This window comes from Stenella coeruleoalba (genome assembly GCF_951394435.1).
Source record: "Stenella coeruleoalba genome assembly, chromosome: 8".
Classification (NCBI taxonomy): Eukaryota; Metazoa; Chordata; class Mammalia; order Artiodactyla; family Delphinidae; genus Stenella; species Stenella coeruleoalba.
In genome coordinates this window covers 28,075,514-28,099,248 of record NC_137154.1, presented here as the reverse complement: position 1 = coordinate 28,099,248, position 23,735 = coordinate 28,075,514, and the positions used below count along the sequence as shown (strand labels likewise).

Below are 23,735 nucleotides of genomic sequence, written 5' to 3'. Positions count from 1 at the left end.
CAGTGTGACCATTTTCACTTGGTCTCAACCAAACTGTTTTAGATCATAATTTGTTGAGAGCAAGAATGTTATTTTATTTATTCTGTATTCCCTCAAACTGTAATGTACACAGTGAGTGTTTAATACACAATAAAGTGAAATGAAAGCATAAAACATGTCCGACTCTTTAATCTAGGCTTTATAATGATATGCTTGCTACCTCATATAATACGTAAAAATTGAGAATGTTGACAATGACTTTTAATCAATTCTCATGGATTTTAAAATTTAGTATTTTATGTGAAAGCTTAACCTTTGGTTAAACTGATAATGTTTAATTTTTAATGAATACTATAAAAAGAAAATAAGAAATGTTTTAATACAGCCATTTTTATTTATTTTCCCCATTAAAAATTAGCTGATATATCTATATGTTTCTAAAATAGTAATTGGTAGAGCTTTTAGCAATCAAGGAGTCCTGGCTTCTTCTGAATTTGAATAGTATATTCCTACTGAAGAATTTGCTGTCATCACTGATTTAAAGTCACTAAACTCAGCCTGTTAACCTCCCCCAACAGCAGTTCCTGCTCTCAATATCCCTGCCTTTGTCAGTAACATCATACCTGTCTAGTGGCTCCAAACTTTTGAGTCAAGTGCTATGAAAAATAGAAAGCACTGCCTAGATATAGCCTAGTATATTTTTACCTACAAACATTTAGCAGTTCCTGTCAAAATTTTGTGCAAAGTGTTTTCTTCTCATCTATCTCTTTCTGTCCATTCTCCTGGACACAGACTTCCCCCTCCCCCCGAACTATCCCCTCACACCCGGTTTACAGGAGAGGTCTCTTGTCAGCCTCCTTGACTTTCAGCTTGCTTGATCTGATCTATTTTAAGTGTAACTTCAAAGCATTTCTTCCTTAAATAGCACCTTCATAACGTTGCTCCTGTACTTAAAAACCTTTTATGGTTTGTGAGTTCTTACAACTTCACAGCTAAACTCTTCTCTCTGATCCTGTGTAGGCACCTTATTTTCCACTTGCTTCTCCAGTTTGATGAGGTTCTGACCCATTTCACCAATCCACAAGGAAGGTGATTCACTTAGCTCCCATGAGCAAAGTGAACTCTCTGTGCCAAGCACTGTGCAACAGTCTGCATGAATGAGAGACCGCTGACTTTGAGGATGTCACAATCAACCAGGGAAGACAGAACACAATTAGACTATAAATGTAGAGTTATGATGCTTAAGTGGACATAAAGTGCAATGGGAGTATAAAAGAGTAGGCTAGCAAAACGGGTTGCACAGATTAGAAAGAACTTATACCAACGTGGCAGAGTCCTCCATGAACTATAGAAAATACAGAGCTGTTCACTGTCCACCTTCCACACAGTCCTTCACTCATAGTTTGCCTTTGTCCAATCGACTTATCCACCAATGGTTAACTCAAGTCCCAATACTACATGGTGAGTCAGGAGACACTGTGTTCCCCAGACACAGACCCTGAGACAAGGATTCCAGTGAAAGTAGTGTATTAGTGCTATGATCTCAAGGAAACTCTGGAAGAGAGTATATTATATAAGGAGCATATTATCAAGTAAACTGCCCCTATGGGTAACCACCACTCAATCCCAGAGGGCAAATCCTAGAAAAACAGTATAGAACACACAGCTCAGAGTTATCCCCTGTGGGGAACAAGGGAGTTGAGGTATTGATTCACCAACTTCTGTCACTCACTGGTTGAGGCTTCAGGGGGTATTAATTCTTCAGCTTTTCCAATATGGCGGAGCAGCCTCCCCAGTTGAAAATCCTCAGGTGAAGAGATGCCAGTGGAGGTAACTGGGAGTCTGCTCTTGGAATCCTGCTTTGGCAAGGCCAGGAGGATACGATCTGGTACCAAGAGATCCCTCCACACAAATCAGCTATGAGCTTTTAATGATGGTGCTGCCACTGTTTCCTATTATGTATGTTTCTATGAGGAGGTCAATTTTTCTGAGTCTCAGTTCCTTCATCTTTAAAAGTGGGGGAGGTATTATTAGTGATTTTTCAATTTTAAAATAGCAGAACCACTGATCCCCAAAGAAAATCTGGACAAGAATTCTTACTTGTAAAACAAGCAAAAGCAGAATTGTTCAGGTTGAAGTTTTGGCAAGGAGTCTCAGCTGAGAGACATCTTCTTGGATACCTATAGTTTCCAGAGAGCAAGAAGCAAAATACTCAGCATCACTGGATAGTATCTAAGATCTCCTTGGCATCATTGCATTCCCTCCCCCTTTAATGTTCTATGATGATTAGTACACAACCTGGATCCCTGCCAGGGAAAGAAAGGCACTGAGCGTTCACTAAACACTCATCATGACTGATATTGTATATATAATCTGTCTAATGATGGTTCAAGCATTTCTATATGTGGTAATAGTGATTAGCAATTAAGTCAGAGTATAGCTTGTGGCGCTGCTGGGGTTCTCGAAACTGTGTTTGAATAACAAAGCAATGATTAATTTTATTTAGACTTCACAACCTATTTGCACTGACTTGGGGGTGGGGAGAGAGAGATTTTGGGGTGACTAGCTTCTTTTTGCCACGACCATTTCTTTCATTAAGTCTTCACAATTACATGAGATAGATATTATTATTGTTTCTATCATTATTATTATCTTATTATTATCATCATTTTTTTTTTTTAGAGATGAGAAAATGAGACTCAGAGTGGGAAAGAGTCTTGCCCAAGGTCCACAGCAAGTTAGTAGCAGAGCCAAGACTCATGCCCAGTCTTTCTGGGTCTGGATCCCATCATGCCACACCACTTACTATTGCATCCTGAGTTATATGTGAATGTTTCATAACACAATTTGTTTAGACAACCAACCTCCAAAGTCTTGGAAATATCAGGCCCACTGACTGTCTAGGCTATAGGAGACAACTGACCACATATTAGGAACTTCATTAATATCCACTGGGCTATTGAACTTCACATATTGAATTTTTGCCTGAAAGGAAGAATGAAGACAAGTGTGAAAATTCATGATTATTACTGATTTCAGTGCAGGAAGTCATATACAAATGCTGTAATTGGGAATTAGATTAAAAAGTTAGTAATTTTCATTCCTTTAACTCATTCATTTATTCAAACATTTTTGGCATATACTTTTCTTATAAGCCATTGTGCCAAACATATAAAGCATATTAAGAATAAAGCAGGGCCTCCCTGGTGGCGCAGTGGTTGAGAGTCCGCCTGCCGATGCAGGGGACATGGGTTCGTGCCCCGGTCCGGGAAGATCCCACATGCCACGGAGCGGCTGGGCCCATGAGCCATGGCTGCTGAGCCTGCACGTCTGGAGCCTGTGCTCCGCAGTGGGAGAGGCCACAACAATGAGAGGCCCGCGTACCGCACACACACAAAAAAAAGAATAAAGCAATAATTAAGACATAATTCTGTTCTAGATTATGTATAAGAGGGACTATAAGGCAACATATACATATTCTACTATATACATATGTAAAATATCACTTTATGTAGCTATATGTATATATAATAACTTTATAACAGGAGGAAGAACTAACTTCTTGCTGGGAATGAGAGACAGGTCATGGAGATGGCAATCTTTGTGCTTATTCTTAAAGAATGGGTTAGATTTTGGAAATCTGATCGAGGACATTCTAGAATAAGTGAATGCTGACATAAGGACACTAAACAGGAAAACTAGTGACATGTACATGTTCAGGTACAAGGGAGATGAGTAGGTCTGGACTGTATAGGTCTGAAAGCAAAGGGGAGATTTTGCTAGTTGAAGACATAGTTACAAGATCCTGCAGGTCAAGCTAAGGCTTCTTGCCTTTTACTCCATAAGTAGTTGGTGTGTGTGGTGGGTGGAGGCTAAAGGTTAATGTTTAGGAAAATCATATGGTGGACTTGTGCTTCAGAGATGCATATTTTGGGTAAAATAACAACCCAGCAACAATAAAAATTGACAAAATCTACTGTGTTTACTGTATGCCCAGATACTATGATAAGGGTTTTAACTTGCATTAGTTCATTTAATCTCCATTTCACCCTTAAAAGGCTGTATTATTATTATCCCTCTTTTACAATTGAGAATTCCAAAACTAAGAGAACATACATAATATTCCAATGGCTTCAGGGTTAGGAAATAGAGAAGCTGGGATTTAAACTTAAGTCATTTTGTACCATGATCCCATGTCTCTTATAGGAACTAGAGTTGGGAGATGGAAACTGCTTGGGAAGTTACTATAAAATCCCAGCAATAACTAATAAAATTTCATATTAGAATAGAGATTTGACTTTTACTCAGCTCCACCTCATCTTCCACCCTGTCCAGTGCTTAAGTCCCTTCAATGACAGCATCTGATCTCTGAAGGAACCACCCTCAGGGACTTCAAAGTTTATGCCTTTTCAATCTTACCATCTCACTGTTGAGTCAAAATTTAGCAGGTAGAGCTAACCTCTCCCCTAAAATTGGGTGCTTTTAGAGACAGCCAGTCATCCCTAGGTTTACATCCCAGTTCTACCACTTCCTAAAGGCAATCTCATCCAACTCTCTGATTCTCTGTTTTCCCATCTGTAAATGGGATGGTACCTTCCTATAAGATGACTAATAAAAATCTAAGTAAAGTGTATGACATGTTGCAGGAAATCAAAAAACTTAAGTATATAATCATTTCTCCTTGGTTCTTCTAATCATTGGTCCTATTTTTGCTCACCAAAGACATCCAGATGTGGACAGCCATTCAAATGTGTAAAGATCATACCACCCTTCTATATTATATGGGTGTGTGTGTCTATAATTTTATATATAAATTTTTATTTAGTTATATATGCCACTGTGGTTATAAAATATATAAAATTATACATATAGCTGCTTAGTTATATTAAATGTTGTGGTAGGCAAAATAATGGTCCCCCCAAAATCTCTATGCCTTAATCCCTAAAAACTATAAATATGTTAGATTACATAATAAAATCCAATTAAGATTGGAGATGGAATTAAGATTACTAATAAATTGACTTTAAAATATAGGGAGATTATCCTGGATTATCTGGGCAGGCCCAATCTAATCACAAAGATCCTTACAATTAGGTGATGGCAAAAGAATTGCCTTTCAGGGAGATGCTACATGAGAAGAATTGGAACTTCCTTTGTTTGCTTTGAAGATGGAGGGAAGAGCAGCTAAAAGCCAGGGAATGTGGACAGCCTCTAGAATCAGGAAAATACAAGGAAATAGATTCTCCCCTAGAGCATCCAGAAAGGAATGCAGCCATGTTGACAACTTGATTTTAGCCTAATGAGACCTATGTTGGACTTCTGACCTACAGAAATTAAGATAATATATTTATATTGTTTTAAACCACTAAGTTTATGATGATTTGTTAAAGCAGCAATGAAAAACTAATAAATATACCCTGGCTTCTAATGGATAAATTGTTTTATTTTTTTTATATGTAGTTAACTTGACCCAGATTTGAGTGGCTTCACCAGCCATTGAAGAGCCATAGAGAAGAGATTTGACCTTAACAATGACCTGTAAGAGAATGCCTTGATCAAAACACAGTATGTACTCTAGCAGTGGTCGCACATATTCAGAACAGCATGAAATTCTCACTTCCCTCACTGCAGAGTCTTTGAAGGCAACCTATTTTCACCATAGCAGGAAAAAAAAAAAGTTAGGATAATGTAGATTCTCACTGAGGTATTAGTCAACTACAACCTCCACACTTTTTTCACACAAATTGCTTTTATACCACTTCTCAATTTTGAGAGTAAAATTTTTTTGAATCTCTATATGGAGAAGATAATGTATTTGAGACAATAATGGAATGATGAGAAATACAAAAGCACCTACTCCATGGCTAAACATTTAAATTGAGCCACTTTGGCCGCTTATTATAAACAGGCAATGTTTTGCTGCGAGTCTCTCCCATTTGCCAGCTCAACAGTTCCCTAGTCAAATGCTTGAGTATCATTCCTGATAACTTGTCCCAGAACAGTTTCATCTTATAAGACATTGGAACCTTCTCTAATTTATAAAACACAGTCTCTGCTGCTCAACTATCAGATTCTTATGCTGCCTTGTCTTTGAAGTCCACAGCTCTAGGTGAAAGGTGTTCCTTTCTCTAGCCTCTGTTCAATATACACCAGCTTGGTCTTAGGCCTCCTTCTTTCCCCATCCTCTTTTCCACAGAGAACATTCAAAAAGGTGGCATTATCCAGGAAGCCGTTGGACAGTCTTGGAAAAGAACTCAGAACCAGAGGTATAAGCCTAGTGGATAACTTCATTTGGTGGTTAACTAAATGGACTTTGGAGGTACAAGACCTGCCATCAAAAATCAGCTCTACACTCAGTTAAAAAAATGGGCAGAAGATCTAAGTAGACATTTCTCCAAAGAAGACATACAGATGGCCAAAGAGCACGTGAAAAGACGCTCAACATCGTGCAAATCAAAACTACAATGAGGTATCACCTCACATCAGTCAGAATGGCCATCAACAAAAAGTCTTCAAACAATAAATGCTGGAGAGGGTGTAGAGAAAAGGGAGCCCTCCTACACTGCTGGTAGGAATGTAAATTGGTACAACCACTATGGAGAACAGTATGGAGATTCCTTAAAAAACTAAAAATAAAACCAACATGTGATCCAGCAATCCTGTTCCTGGGCATATATCTGCAGAAAACTATAATTTGAAAGGACACATGCACCCCAATGTTCATTGCAGCACTATTTACAACAGCCAAAACATGGAAGCAACCTAAATGTCCATTGACAGAGGAATGGATAAAGAAGATGTGGTACATATATACAATGGAATATTACTCAGCCATAAAAAAGAATGAAATAATGACATTTGCAGCAACACGGATGGACCTAGAGATTATCATACTAAGTAAAGTAAGTCAGACAAAGAAAGACAAATATCATATGATATCACTCATATGTGGAATCTAATTTTAAAAAAGGTACAAATGAATTTATTTACAAAACAAACAGACTTACAGATATCAAAAACAAACTTATGGTTACCAAAGGGGAAACATGGTGGGGAGGGATAAATCAGTAGCTTGGGATTAACATACACACACTACTATATATAAGATAGAAAACTAACAAGGACCTACTGTATAGCACAGGGAACTCTACTCAATATTCTGTGATAACCTATATGAGAAAAGAATCTAACAAAGAATGAATATATGTATACGTATAACTAAATCACTTTGCTGAACAACTGAAACTACCACAACATCATGAATCAATTATACTCCAATAAAATTAAAATTTTAAAAGAATCAGCTCTACATACACTTCCCTCAAAACACCGGGGCTCTAGTTTCATTTCTTCCAGCAACAGAGGGTACAGCTTCAAGATGCCACGTAATTCCCTGGACTCAATTTCTTATACATTAAATATTGAGCAAAATTATCACTTTGAAGTTTTATAACTTATAAGCATTGAGGTTTTAATAGTGTTTTTGAGGGGAAAGGGTGAAACATTCTACCAACTGTATTGATTTTACTTGAAAGGCATAGTGTCCCAATTTTAATACTCTTTATTTAGGACAAAGAAAACTACGTAAGTGTTTCACTGTCTAATCCAAAGCAAAAATGAAACATCCTGAAGCCTAACTTTTAACTATGATATACTGATTTGTTATTTTAAGACCATCAGACTTAAGAAACTAAATAAAATGTACATCTCTCTGTTCAAAAAAAAAAAAAAAAGAGCTCTACATAAGAGTTGCATGCCTGTGGTTAAGTACGTAACCACCCAAAACTCCTCTGTAAAACAGAAACATGTCATAGGGTCCTGGTAGGGACTATGTAAGACAGTTCATGTGAAACCCTTACTTATCTACTAGAGAAAAACCATTTTTAAATTAAGAAATGGCTTCAGGATAGAGACAAAGTCTAGCATACAATCAGGAAACATCGTCTAAAGATAAAGCCAGGAGTATGACTACAAAAACCTATGTTAAGAAAAATTTAAAGTAATACCTCAAACAGGCAAAAGACCCTGTGGGAATATTAAGGCATGTCTCACAGATTCTATTACACAATAGGGCTTCTAAGAATCTGAAGTGCATTGTCCCATAACAGTCTCAAAGGAAGCTCAACATAGCCCAGAGTTTTCCCTGAAGAGATCCGTGGATGTGGCTTTAGTCTAATGTAATGGATTAGAGATTGGTACACTAAAAAAATACAAAGTTTTATATATACATCTCTCTATATAAAAGAGATAATCAATAAGGACCTACTGTATAGCACAGGCAACTACTCAATACTCTGTAATAACCTATATGGGAAAAGAATCAGAAAAAGAATAGATATATGTATAACTCAATTACTTTGCTGTACACTTGAAACTAACACAACATTGTAAATCAACTATACTCCAATATAAAATAAAAATTTTAAAAAATACAAAGCTTTTTTAAGGAATTGTATCAGCTTAAACTGAAATGGACAAAACAGTACCAAATTAAAGAAGACTTGGACTCTTGAGCTTCTACTAGCAGGAGACAGACTGAAAAAATTATTGAGCTGCAAACACAGACTACATTTTATGGAAAGGCAAAGCCAAGAGCTGTGAAAAATCATTCCCAGACAGTATGACTAAACCTTAATCAAGGAATTGGAAATATATGCTGGGCTATTTTTTTTCAGAATTGCTATGGACCAATGACTTCTGTGCTGCCTATTACCCCCTTTTTAAATGGAATTATCTACTGTGGTTATTCTGAGTCTGTCCCATCATGTATGCTGGGTATGATGGGGAGAGGCAGACAGTTTGTCACTTTAGTTTTACAAGTCTTAGATCAAGGAGAAGGATACTCAAGAACCTATTCACAATGAACCACACCGAGGAGCTCATCACACCTAAACATGACGTATATGCTGAGATCCTGGCCCTTGAGAGTGAGCCCAATACCACAATAGAATGAAACTTTGGGAGGAGGTGGTCTTCCGGACAGAGTGAGTGTATTCTGCATGTAGAAGAGACTTGTATTGTTATCAAATGCAAGTCTGTGTGCCCAACACACAGTGAGGGCAAACTATAGCAAAACATCAGAGTTTGGAGCAGAGGAAGGTCTATTGCAGGGCCATGCAAGGAGACAGGTGGCTCATGCCTTAAAAACCCAGAACTTCCTGAAACCTTTCAGCACTACCCTTTTATAGGAAAGGTGAGGGAGGGGTGTGGTTAGTTGTTGCAAACTTCTTGGTGTCAGATGCTTTGTTCTTAAGGTCAGGTCACGGTCAGGTCACGATGTTCCTGTAAACCTCCATCAAAACAAATGTTATTCTCTCTTCTGAGAAGAAAGGGCAAGGTTCCAAGCCTCAACCCTCACCCTTGGAGGTCGAGGCCCTGGAGGGGGTGGGGCCCTGTGCGGGCCAGTTACCCTGCCTGGGAGTGTTCGTCCAGCACCCAGTCTGGGTCCTCCCACCAGTGCCCAGGCCCAGCTGAAGAGGCAGATCTCAGCTGGCAGTGCCTTCAGGGCCAGGGCCCCAGACCCTGCCCAGCCATCATCACTGAGGGAGCCAGGCACTCAGGACCCAGACCACCCTCACGCTTTTCATTTAAACTGGAGAGAATCGTTGGTATAGGATCAACAGGAATACATGCTGTAACACACACCAGTCAGGTTAATCACCAGCTCACAACAACTGCCCTTCTTTGAGAATAGCCCCACCACACAGCTGGACCTGAAGTAATGATGTGCAACATCCTGGCCACTTAATCCTGACCTCGGGCCACCTTCTAGGGGTAGACGACTGATCTAAGCTGTACCAATTTTTGAAACTTTAATGGAGAGACTGAAGCTGGTTGAAGCTGTTACCTTAACGGCAGTGTCCATATAGTCCAGTCGCTGAGGCCTCCATGGACTGTGACCCATGGAGACTGCTGCCACCATTAGGTCAAGGCCTGGGCCTAGCCAGTGGCTGGCCGCATGAGGACTTGGGAGCTCTGCAGGACACAGCCCTCGACCTGCCCCCAGCCACACCCCCTCACCCAGAGGGCCCCGGGGACAAGGCAGGGATCCACTCTCACCGTACTCCCCACTACAAGGCTGACTTGGCGAAGAAGGACCTCTAAGTGCTGCACTAAGGGTCACATGCTAACGGCTGTGTGCCTGCTCCACCTTTATTATAGTATCACTGGGATCAGAGAACAGACTGTGGTAAGTTCTATTTTCCCAACGTGGTCACAAAATATTTTTGGTTTCACATGCTCTTTCAGAATCTTGTCTTACCCTTATTGATGGTGGAGCTTATTTCTCAAACCTGCACAAGCCTTGTAACTGTCTTGATGAGTAAAATGTTTCAGAAGAGATCATTTGTGACTTCTGAGGTGAGGACATAAAATATTAGTGCTCTCTCTCTCAGAAATGTATCTTTGAAGCCCTGAGGCACTATGTAAACACGGCTACCCTGCAAACTGTACACTAAAAAAGACTATAAATAGGAAGGACTCCATACAGACACAGAGAGATGCCCAAGGATCCCTAGCTGCTGCATCTATTCCAATCTCCTCCTCTATTCTCAGGAGCCAGACACGAGTGAATAAGCCCTCAGAAGATTCCAGCCCTGCATTCCTAATTGCAGCTGCATGAGAGAACGTAAGTGAGAACCACCAATTTGAGCCAGTCGACATCCAGAACCACAGGGGATAAAAATAAAATATTTATCATTTTAAGGCAAGAAGTTTGGAGGTAGTTTATTATGTGGCGATGAATAACCAGAGTACAATTATTTTCTGAAGTTGGAGGAAGTGGTGCAGTCACATAATTAGGCAGAACTCACAAGGTAGAGCCTTGTGGAAGCCAAAGGAAGAAATTCAAGAACAAGAAAGTACTAACCGTTATCAAGTGCTGCAGAGGAAATGTAGAATGAGTACTGAAAAAAAGGTTACTGGAAATTAAGTGCATTTGTCTTTTCTTGTCTAGGATGTAAAACTGACTAGCTTTCTTAACACAAAAACAGTATCAAATATAGAAAAGAATCAGCATATGTTCCCTCTACCTGGATCCTTCTTGTCCTCATCAAGTCCTTCTTCTTCAAACCTGTCCAATAGTACAGGATGAAAAGGAAAAGAGCACTCTTTATTTATCAGTTATGAGCAGGGCACGGTGTAGGTGCTTTTACTTCTATTGATAATAACAGAAAGTCCATTAAGTGAGTACTGGCCTCATGTTACTGATGAATAAGATTTCGAAAAATTAAATAATTTGAAAATAGACATATACCTAGTAAAGAGTGAATCCATTATTTTAACCTAGTCCTGTGTGAGACCACTAGCCAGAAAGGAGGCAGTTCTTTATGATCAAATCTAGTCCAATGGAGACTAAAATGGGTTTCGGTGATTTAAGTGCTGGTCTTCTCTGAACTCTTCGCTCCTCCATATGGCATCCTCCAGATGGTTGCAAGCTCAAAGGAGTGATCTGTGGCAATCAGTTTTTCTCTCTCCCCACCAATGCCAATTCATTTATGACTTTTCCATAATACCCCCAGACTCCAAGAGAACGGCCTTCTGTAGGCACAAATTAAGCCTGCTCTATGACAGCATGAGGAAGCTAAGCTCAAAATTCTAAAAATGAACTACAGAAAAGTGTGTTTAATACAGGAATCGGGTTCCAGATTGCATCCTGTTTACAAAGGCACATATTGTGCGGATAGTAAAAGCAAGCAAGTTCTACTTTCATAATGGTGGCTGAAAATGAATGCCACCCACCCACACCCCCGCCCCGCCCACACTCACACTCCATCAGCGCAATTAAATCTTAAATTCACCTTGCTCTGAACTACACAGACTAGCGGAATTTTGTGCATATATTTGTGTGGTTTGTTTATCATCTTCCCCAAACTGCTTTACAATGAAATAAAAGAACTAGCTCACCCACATATGCATTCTGGGTTCTGAGTATGAACTCACAAGATAAATGCACCCTTTCCTAGGGACCATGGGGGGGGAAAAATCACTTAGATGAAACAGGTGTCATTCATTACTGGAAGCCAGTGCTTCAAACTATGCTTTAGAGAATTCTAGGTTCCATAACACTAATAGTTATTCAATAAGATTAGGGTTTTGTGGTCAAATAATTTAGGAAAACACAGCCACTCATTCTGCTCTCTTGGAAAACTACACTACACTTCACATTAGTATTTAATGATGTAGGGAACCTTACAAAGTACAAATCTGCTTAACTGTTTAAACCAGGATTTCCCAAATTTATTTTTTACCACAGGCCCTTATCTTCATATAGCATCTATTATATTTCTTGTAGAACATCATCCTTCAAGCAATACATCAGGGTAAACACCATTCTCATTCTTTTTTTTTTTTTTTTTTTTTTTTTGTGGTACACGGGCCTCTCACTGTTGTGGCCTCTCCCGCTGTGGAGCACAGGCTCCGGACGCGCACGCTCAGCAGCCATGGCTCACAGGCCCAGCCGCTCCGCGGCATGTGGGATCTTCCCGCACCGGGGCACGAACCCGCGTCCCCTGCATCGGCAGGCAGACTCTCAACCACTGCGCCACCAGGGAAGCCCCATTCTCATTCTTTTGCATGGAACTGTTGGTTTAGAACAATTGGTAGAACAATGGAAGGATGTTTTGAGTCTTTTCAACATGGCTAAATATCTTATGTTGATCACTGGAGAGGAGGAGAAATGATGGAGGCAAATAAAATGCTATCAATATGCAGAAGAGTTTTCAAAGAAAGCATACAGAGTTGGACAAATATTCAGTTACCAAATACAAATTCAGTGTACTTACTTCATGGAAATAGTAGATATGATAAAAAGAGCTTCAGAGTGAACTCTATTTCTACCACTTATTAGCAGAACAAGTGCTTCTTTTTAAAATTAGTTTAAAGAAAATTATTTAATCTCTCTGGGCCTCAATGTCTTCGTATGTAAAACAGGGATAAAAATAGCCACTTTGTAGGAGTGGTTTTGAGAATGAAATCAGGTATAGTGCCTGACACATTATATGCATGAAATAACTAAATATGTTTCCTTTCTGACTAAGTTACTCTAATTCTTCACTTAAGCAATTTTATATTGCTACGGATAAAATAATGGTCTCCTATGAACTGGACAAGAACATGTGAATTTAAGTTCCAGGCATTCTAACTCAGGTCTATATGGCTATGTAAATACCTTAAAGAGCACAGAGAAAAAGGAAGATCGGTATGCCTCTCAAAGCTGCTCTGGTCCATGTTCTGATAATTCTAAACAATCATAAAGGAAGTGTCTTAAAGGAAGAACTGTTCTATTTTCCCATCATGTTTTCTTATGCACCTGACACTCAAAATTTCTCTCCTCAATCAATAATGCTAAAAGCATTCTGCTATTTAAAAAATCCTAGAAAGGGAGTTATGTTTCTGTATCTACATTTTCTCACTAAAAGATATCCAAACTTATACAAATCTAAATCAAGTTCTTAACCATGTCTTCTTCCTTTTTTATAGCACCCACGGAATCCAGCATAATCCTGGCCTCATCTCAATTCCTCGATGAATATTTATTGATCATTTTGAGTCATTCACAACTGTAAAGAGGTGCTATAGACAGAACTGTGTACCTCCAAAATTCATATGTTGAAACCCTAAACCCCAGGGTGCTGGTATTTGGAGATGGAGTCTTTGGGAGGTGGTTAGGTTTAGATGAGATCACAAGGGTGGGACCCTCAGGATGAGATTAATGCCCTTATGAGAAGAGACACCAAACAGCTTTCTCTCCTTCTGTCCCCACTATGGAAGGTGGACAACTATCTGGTGGAAGCAGAGCCAGGAAGAGAACTCTTACCAGAAACTGACCATGGTCTTGGTCTTCATCTTGACCTTGATCTTGGACTTGCAGCCTCCAGAACTGTGAGAAAATAAGTTTCTGTCGTTTAAGCCACCCAGTCTGTGGTATTTTGTTATGGTATCCCAAGTTGACTAAGACAAGAGAGATAAGATTTGGAATGCTGAGAACTAAAATCAATCAGACAATCCCCCTTCCTGGCATTTCTTCCCTTGTACATTCATGCACACTCATGTTTTAAACTGTCTCTTTTCAGCTAGTTGTATCAGGACTGAAGGAATCAATCATAGTCATTTCTTTCCTAGGTGATCTGAAGAAATTTTTATCAAAACATCACTGAAACCTAAGTCCCAGAAGTCTCATATTTCAAACACAAGATTTTGCAACCTAGAATAGGAGAAGTTACAGTGCCATGTATAAAGTTTACTAGATGGTTAATCAAGGAAAATGCAGTGTGACCACTTACAATAATCGATTTATCATTCTGTGATTATGTGTGACCTGAAGGAGTAAACACAAGGATTAAGAAAGGTAATGATAATAGTAATATGTAACTGCAAGAGACCCAGAACATATTTGTTACTTGATGTAGTCGGGAAAAAAAGAAAAGAATAGAAAATTTGGCAAAATAAGATCATGCTCTGATATCATCCAGCTTTGGAAGACATAAGTAAACAGAGTTGTGAAGAATACAGAAAGTGTCTACACCTAGATAGTACTCGGATAGTGCCTTCAACTCAACTCATAAAATAAGCAAGTAATATCCATTAGGTAGCCCAGTGGGCATCAAGGAAAGGTATAGAACAAGCATTTCTGACTTGATTTGTTCCAGAACAACCCTGGTTAATTTAAAAGCAAAACTTGGAGAGATACTAAAGAAATTAATGCATTCCACCCACTAAATGGCAACCCATCAACTATCAAAATTGAGGGAAAATTTAACTATTAAATTAAGATGAATAACGCATATCAAGCAGAAAAGGAGATATTAGAGATATATACCAGGATAATAACATTAATGTTTGCAATGTACAATTATAATCTGGCTATAACAAGAGAGAATATAAAAGCAGTTTCTGTTTTACTGTCTCCAGCAGGATAATTTTTAAACCTAAATTATTCCAAGTCCAGGCTCTCCCCTGATAGAACCCCAAGACAACTGATTAAAGTAGGCCTTTGGAGATGAAGCTGTCTCTCTTTCCATTCCTCCTTTGCTATGGTCTGAATGTCTGTGTCCTCCAAAAATTCATATGTTAAACCTTAGTACACAGTGTGATAGTATTAGGAAGTGGGGTATTTGGGAGGTTATTAGGTCATGAGGGTGGAGCCCTCTTGAATGGGATTAGTGCCCTTATTAAAGAGGCTTCATTGAGATTCCTAGCCCCTTCTACCATGTGAGGATACAGCAAGAAGTCTGCAACCCAGAAGCAGGCCTTCACTCAACCATACTGGCACCCTGATCTCAGGCTTTTAGCCTCCAGAACCATAAGAAATAAATTTCTATTGTCTGTTAGCCACCTAGTATGTGGTATTTTGTTATAGCAGCCCAAGCAGACTAAGACACTTTTTGGGGAGTTGTCAGCCACCTCTCTTCTCTCTTTATGGCACCAGTTGCCCTTGTCAGGACTTCGGAGGTTTGTGTCTCCTCAGGTTATCACTCCTTTCTTTCAGCCCCAGCACTAAACCCATAGCTCTTGTGATTCTGATACTGAGGTAATCATCCCCAAGGCAACCAGTTCTTTTCTCAGTGAGAAAGGAAGAGGTTTCTCAAACATTATTGTGACTCATATCAGACCCCAAGCAAAAATGTTTCATTCTTTTAGATTCTTATCCTGTCCCTGGGGTTTCAAATTAGCTAATGGTCCTTGTCATTTCTCAGTTATTTGTTTCTCTTATGAAGACAGGCATGTTTCCTGAGGAATGAGATCAAAAACAAAACAAGTAAGACTCTAAGAGAGTGATATTCAAAATTATCTTCTTCCAATCTTAATATCCAACTAATGTCCCTGAGCTATTCTACTGATGGTAGACTCCGTTCTAGGAAAGAATGTTTCCTCCTACCTGATATGTTATGTAAATGTGGCAGTTTTTTACCTGAAATGTTTGTCTCAGTCCTGAGACTAATCATTGGGCTCTATCCTGACCAATCATTCTACATTCTTCAATGTCCATCAAAACTTTAAGTGGCAGAAGAAACTAATGGTTAACATCGTTCTTTGAAGTAAAAAAAGGTATAGTTTCAAATCCTGTTTCTGTTATTAGTTGTGTGACCTTTGAGCAAGTTATTGAATCTTTCTAAGCCTCACTTCTCTAATTTGTCAAATCAGGGTAATAACAAATTTCTCAAAAGGTTGGCAATAGAAATAATGAAATGATACCTGTAACTTAGCCTGGTACCAAGACAAAGTAAGAACTCAGCATATATTAATGTAAGGATGATGATAATGATCTAAATACAGCACATTTGTCTTACTTTGTTATGTATACATTCCCATAAAGAACTCATAGAACAGATTTCCTTTGATTATCCTAATGCTCAGCAAGTATATTTAATTAGGAGAGTAGGATTGGTACCTAATATAATGTTATATATAATTCCTATCCTGTGATTAAACATTTAAAGAGAGTAATCATAAATAAAACCCACTTTATATAATATTCATAACATAAAGAGTTTTGTGAGCTAAAATCTATAAGAAGCATTGCAAATACTGTGATATATAAAATATGGAAGATGCAAACCACTATTGAAGGAAAGTTAAATTAAGTAAGAAAATATAGGAATATATTTCATTTTTAATGTGAAGATGCTTGACTCATCCCATAGGGAAAGAGATAAAATGCTTTTTCATATATTAAGTATTCCAGAAAACTTCATTCCAGGAGGTTAGAAATATGTTTAAGTAAAATAGAATCAGCTGGTATCCTCTCTGAGTACAATATGAGAGACAAATAATAGCTAAATTGAGGACAAATCTTTATCTTTAGTGTTTCTACAGACTGAAAAAATGAGACTGCTCAGAATGTTAGACACATATACTCAAATCAAATACCTTATCACCAATCACTCCATATGGAACGAAATCAAGCCAAAAAAAAAAAAGTGAAACTATTGACAATTAGTGAAACTACTGACAACTGTCCCTGTAGTATCTCAAATTGACGAGTATCCATTTTTAGGTACAACAAAGTTACTGTGGCTGAAATCTCTCTTATGCCTTATTAATTTCTGAGCTCCAAATGTGATATGATGTACTGCCAAAGACACTTAAATTTCCTATGTCTATTGGGAAACAAAAGGAAAAATAAAATTAAAAAGTTACAACCATTTTAAAAGGTGGTCAGAACTGCTATATTTTACAAAAGAATAAAGTAAAATGGGATACTAATTCCATAAGCAAAACTCAATTTTCCATTATGTTCATATCTTTTGGATTTGTCTGGATTAGGTTCATCTAATCTGTAGTTTGAAAATACATAATCCACAGAGGTTGTTGTTCAGAAAATAAGTATATGTTTTTCTAGCAGTTTATGGAAGGAAATAAACTCAGGATTAGCAGGGAGAAAGTTTACTTTTATGGGGGGTAGCAGGGCAGGTTTCCAAGGTTGACTCCTTGTAATTCAGAACAGTAGGAGTGAATGTCATTTTCTGTTCTGAGCGTTAATACACACACTGTACAAGCATGATACCCATCATCTCACTGCCACTGTTGGAAGACTGTAGGAGTATTTGAAAAAAATGCATCTCATGAGAGCAACTGCCATTGTACGTAATAATATACTTTGATGTTTGACTGGTCTCTTGGGCAACATTCATTTTTCTCCTTTTCCATTTTATTCATCAGCATTTGTTTTGGTTTGTCTATGTTTCTTACTGCATATAAATAATTCAGTGATTAACACAAGGCAAATGTAAATTATAGGATTAAAAAGTGATGCTATTTAATTATTTATAGATGTACAGAAAAACGGTATTGTCACGCAATCTCCCTCAGGAAGTACAATGTGAAATCTGAATGAGCTGGGAATAAATCTACTCTAAATTTTCGTTTACGTAAAATTTAAGAGAACCAGATGCCTGAAATGTTGCTCTCCATTTTTTTATATTTCCTTTCAACTTCTGTAATACATGATATTTTCTAAACACAATAAAAACAATGAGGATGACATCAATAACTACCACTTTAAATTAATAAGATCATTTTTTTCACTTCAACACATTCTGGGCCATTTGAAAGGCAGAAATGCCCTATGGAAAAATAAAGGCTTTTCATAATATCAGAATGAAAGTATATTAAAACTTATAAGTCAACATGATATTAAAAAAGAGCATATGGATTTTAGACTCAGACATATCTGGCCAGGTTGGAATCCCAGCACGACCACTTATAATATGACTCTGAGAAAATTAATATTTTTGAGTTTCAATTTTTTATCAGAAAAAAAAAAAAGATATAAAAGTACTTGTCTCCAGAAATTCCATTTCTAGGTATATACCCCAAAGACTTGAAAGCAGGGACTCAAGCAGATAACTGTACAATAATGTTCATAGCAACATTATTCAAATAAACAAAAGGTGGAAACCAGCCAAATATCTATCAACAGATGAACAGATAAACAAAATGTAGCATATACAGACAGTAGATATTGTTCAGCCATAAAAAGAATGACATTCTGATACAAGTTCCAACATGAGTGAAACTTGAAAACATTATACAAAGGGAAATAAGCCAAACACAAAAGGACAAATATTGTACAGTTTCACTTTTATGAGGTACCTAGAATAGGCAAATTCACAGAAAGTAAAATAAGGGCTGAGAGAGGGAGCGAGGGGTGAATGGGGAGTTATTGTTTAATGGGTACAGAGGTTTTGTTTGGGATGATGAAAAAGTTCTGGAAATGGATAATGGTGATGGTTGTACAACACTGCAAAATATATCTAATACCACTGAATTGTACACTTAAAATGGTTTAAATAGTAGATGTCATTTTATATAACACACACACACACACACACACACACACACACACACACATCTCCACAATAAGAAAAGCACTTGCCTCATGGAGTTGTAAAGATTTAATTCAATAAAATATCGAGCACCAATAGGTATCTGACAAATGCAACTCTGACCTCACCTCAACTCATTTTCCCTAACTTTTTAGAGAATAGTACACATATAAAAATAAGCTATTACTGTGTTGATTCACATTGGCAAAAAGAAGGTGAGAATAACCATACATAAATCCAAATCTTTTGACCAGAGAACTCTTGGACTGTTGATGGGCTTTTCATTAGATTAAAAGCTCTCTCCGAGTCCGCCTGCTGATGCAGGGGACACGGGTTCGTCCCCTGGTCTGGGAAGATCCCACATGCCGCGGAGCAGCTGGGCCCGTGAGCCATGGCCGCTGGGCCTGCGCGTCCGGAGCCTGTGCTCTGCAGCGGGAGAGGCCACAACAGTGAGAGGCCCGCGTACCGCAAAAAAAAAAAAAAGCTCTCTCCAACTTCTCAATGCTCTATTATAAAATTATGTGAGCACCAGTTACGGTTTTCTTCCTTTTCAGAGATTGTGTTTTTCTTATCCCTTCGGAGCAATACTTGAAATAAACAGGATTCACTTATTCATACAGATCACTAGTTTTGAATGAGTGTTATATGTATAAAGCACTAAAGGAGACCCCAAGAATTACAATACTAGGTCCCTAACCCCAGGAAATGTAGTAAAGAAAAGACATGGAAATAACAGATTGCCTCCTGGAGCATGAAAGTTCCTTAGGAATGTGTTCTCCAAAGGATTCCCATACACTAATAGGTATTTTTGCTATTTCTATTGTTGAAACTCATTCCCAGTTACCTCTCTCTTCCAGCTTCTTCTGTAGCTCTAACTGCTCCTTGGTATATGTATGTCTATGAGTGTTTATGTGTGTAAGTTATATATGTATGTATGTCTTAATGTGTGTATATATGTGCACACACATAAACACCGAGACAAATACATATCAACATGCACATACATATATATATACACACACACACACACACACACACACACACAAGCACACACGCACACACACACAGAGGGAGGGGAGAGAGAAAGAATGAGGAGAGAGATTGCTTAGGGGTTACCTCTACTACCCTCTCTGATTACTACTCTCTGCTGTCTTCATTTCACTTGCAAAGTGAATAATATACTAATTTTCTCAAATTTTTCATATGTTCTTCAGTTCATTTGTACAGAATCCCAAAGTTCAGTGGCCTTTTCCAAACTTCTTTGTCAAGCAGCTTCCACTATATTTGACAACACTACTTAACACATTGTTTTTGAAATCCCCTCACCCTTGGTGTCTATGGCACATGCAATCTGGTTCCCACTCTTCATCTCAAACAGCTCCTCTGTGCATCACTCCACTTTCTTCTTCTACATCTAAACTGTGGGGTTCCCCAAGACTCAATTCATTGTCCTATTCCTTTGTCCATTTACAGTCCTGCCTTTGCAAAGCCAGTTTACCTATAACCTTACAAATTATACCTTCACTTACATCCCTTGACCTGAGCCTTAAAATGTTTTTTTTTCAGAAACCTAGTGAATATTTTCATTTACATGTCTTGTTTTCATCATTAGAAAAACCAACATTTTCAAAATACAATTCATCAGGTTTTCCTGTCTCTTTCCCCAAAATTCATCTCTGTAATTTTTTCACTGACCCAACTATTTGCCCAGGAAATAAGGCTCAATATCATATATTCATCTCTAATTTATCTATTGTTTGTCCTTTCAAGATGATAATTTGAATTTGACTGACACCACCCTCACCCAGGTCTTCACCATGTCATCATTGGATTATTTCAATGGTCTTAGGTTACTTCTCTGGACTTCACTCTTTCTTACAAACTGCTGAAAGATCAACCTTTAATAGTATAGTGCCTTGAATGCTATAAACCCTATTTTAAAATAAAATTATTATTGCAAATGAACAACAGAAACCTTTCATGAAAACTCAGATACATCCATTATTCCTTACTGCCTACTAAATCAAATCTAAACTTTTGTATCTGGATTTGAGGTTCTTTGAAATCTGAAACCACTCTTCCTGTTACCGAGCTCAGGTTCAGCTGCTCCTTGCTCAGGAATCCAATACTGAGAGACAAGTGCTGGGCAAAAGGAAAGATTGCTTTATTGAGGAAACTGGCGAACCTGGGGAGAACATGGACTCATGTCCCAAAGAACGAACTCCCAACTTCCCAGGTTTTGCTTAGCTATTATATAGGGAAAAGAAGAAGGGGCTATGTGCTGGGGAGGGGGTAATCTTCTATTTTCTCAGTCATATGGTTCTAAGTAGCCCTCAGGTCTTGCTTGTATCTGAGCCATAAATCTCTGGTCAGCTGTGGCGGCCCCATAGGGTCCTTCTTGGTTTCATTCCTAGTTAACCTACTGTTCCCCAGGGTGTACTTTACATTCCACCACCCAGTTAATCACCTCACTGTCCACTCATTTGTTGACCACACTCAGTTGTGCCTATTAATTTCCCCTTCTCTCTCTGCCTAGTGAAATTTTATCATCCCTCTGAACCCTGCCAAAAGCAATCTCTTCTGTGGAACATCCAAACCAATATTCCAACCCAAAGACACATTCCTTTATCTAACTTCTTTGCCTCTATGATGTAATTTAGCACTTAATGATATACTCTAAAATTATTTGCCCTTAATTCATTAATCTCCATTTTGATGTAGTTTGGAATTCACCTGACTAAAGTTTAAATGTTTGCTTTGCTATATACTAGACGCATGGCTTACAAAAATTTGTACACTTATATAAGCACAGTCTGAGTTTTTTCAGAGGTATATCAATAACCTTTTCACAGTGTTAATAGGAATGGTAGATGAGATAACATAATAGTGTATTAGTTTATTATTGCTGCAACAACAAACTACCTCAAGTTTAGTGCTTAAAACAATACAGATATATTATCTTACAGTTCAGGAGATGAGAGGTTTCAAATGGGTAGGCAGACCTGTGTTTCTTGTGAAGGATTTAGGGTAGAAACCATCTCTTTGCCTTTTCTATCCTCTAGAGGCTGCCCATTTTCCTTAGTTTACGGCCCCATATCATTCCAACCTCTGCTACCACGGTCACATCTCCTCTCTGACGCTGCTGCATCCCTCTCTTGCTGATAAGGACCCTTGTGATCACATTGAGCCCTCCTGATATTCCAGGATAATCTCCTTAGCTCTAGATGCTTAGCCCAGTGACATCCGCACACTCTCTTTCACTGTGTAAGGTAATATATTCACAGGTTCTGTGGACTAGGACATATATATCTTCAGTCTACTGAACATAGGGTACACAATAGCTGTTGGTCTCCCTTTTCTCATCCCCAATGTTATAAATTATATAACAGTAAAGACCAAGTCTCATCCTCCTTCTATAGCCTTCCCAATGTCTATCATGGTACAAAGCTAATGGCAGATGTTAGATAAAGGGCTGTTAATTTTGATCAGACTCTACACATGTCAGATTAGGTAGGATTGAATCACTCCCTCCTGTCTCTATTACACATTGCACTTTGTAGAACTATCAGATGCAGTCCCTAAAGGCCACCACAGAAAAGAGTAATAATATATCCCAATTCATTCCCAGTAGGGTTCATCAAAGAGGTTTAATTTTGCTCCCAGCCCTACAATAATAATTTTTCTCTCATTTGTTTGCACTACTTCACCTAATTTCTCAGTATTTTCTTTCATAAAAACCATATAATTCACTATCTGCAGTTTCTTATCCAACTAGGTGTTCGATGTAGAATATATAAGATATTTATTTCTTCATGTGAAAACAGATACCATATTATTAATACAAACAGATTTTCTATAAATGAACATTGTAGAAAACCCATCTCTAATGACAAATGATTCTTTAAGGGAATAAGTTCTCTGTTTTGTTTTGCTTTTAAGCTTCACTAGGTAGTACACAGCGCTGCAACTCCTCTCCTAAGGAAAAATAGAACTTTGTCTTCATTTCCAGCCAAATAGTGAAACAATGGTACTCTTCTTAGGAGATACATGAACATAAAATTCTGCACTTCAAACTAGAAACCCTCTGGGTTAGAATTTTAGGGCTTTCTTCCTTTTTAAAAAATATTTATTTATTTATTTATTTTGGCTGTGTTGGGTTTTCATTGCTGCGCGCAGGCTTTCTCTAATTGCGGACAGTGGGGGTTACTCTTCGCTGAGGTGCGCAGGCTTCTCATCTCGGTGGCTTCTCTTGCTGCAGAGTGTGGGCTGCAGTAGTTGTGCCATGCGGGCTCAAGAGCACAGGCTCAGTAGTTGTGGCGCACAGGCTTAGTTGCTCTGCAGCATGCGGGATCTTCCTGGACCAGGGCTCGAACCCATGTTCCCTGCATTGGCAGGCGGATTCTTAACCACTGTGCCACCAGGGTAGTCCTAAGGGGTTTTCATCTTTAAAAAAAAATTTTATATACATTTTCTTAAGTAATTTCAAGGCTCCTTTGCTGTGAGTTGAGTTTCAGATGTTATCCTCACTAAAGCAGACTTCACTGTCACATCAACTTAGCTATCAGAGCTAAAATTCAAACACGAAAAACACCTCTGAGCTTGAATGTCTGTAGATCATGTACACACACATACACAGTACTATGAATCAAAACAGATGCATGTGATCTCACTTATATGTGGCATCTAAAACAGTCAAATACGTAGAAGCAAAAAGTAGAGCCATGGTCATGAGGGGGGTGCATGGAGAGATGCTGGTCAAAAGTTACAAAGTTGAAGTTATATAGAATAAATAAATCCAGAGATCTAATGCACAGCATGATGAATAGACTTAATAACACTGTATTAAATACTGGAAATTTGTCAAGGGGGTAGATTGCTCTCATCACCAAAAAAAGAAAAAAAAAGAAAAAGAAAAAGATAACTATGTAA

General features: G+C 38.3%; 1 protein-coding gene across 4 annotated transcripts in view; it reads right to left on the bottom strand.

The window, feature by feature from the left end:
- KCNA4 (potassium voltage-gated channel subfamily A member 4) overlaps positions 1–23,735 on the bottom strand; it is a 156,915-nt gene that overhangs the window by 36,417 nt on the left and 96,763 nt on the right. Inside the window, exon 4 of one of the 4 annotated variants that reach the window (XR_013829320.1) lies at positions 12,754–13,858. The exons of the other annotated variants lie outside the window; for them this stretch is intronic. The gene's annotated coding sequence lies outside the window, so the exon portion shown is untranslated. Of the gene's footprint in view, positions 1–12,753; positions 13,859–23,735 lie in introns of those variants that run through there. 4 annotated transcript variants of the gene reach the window in all.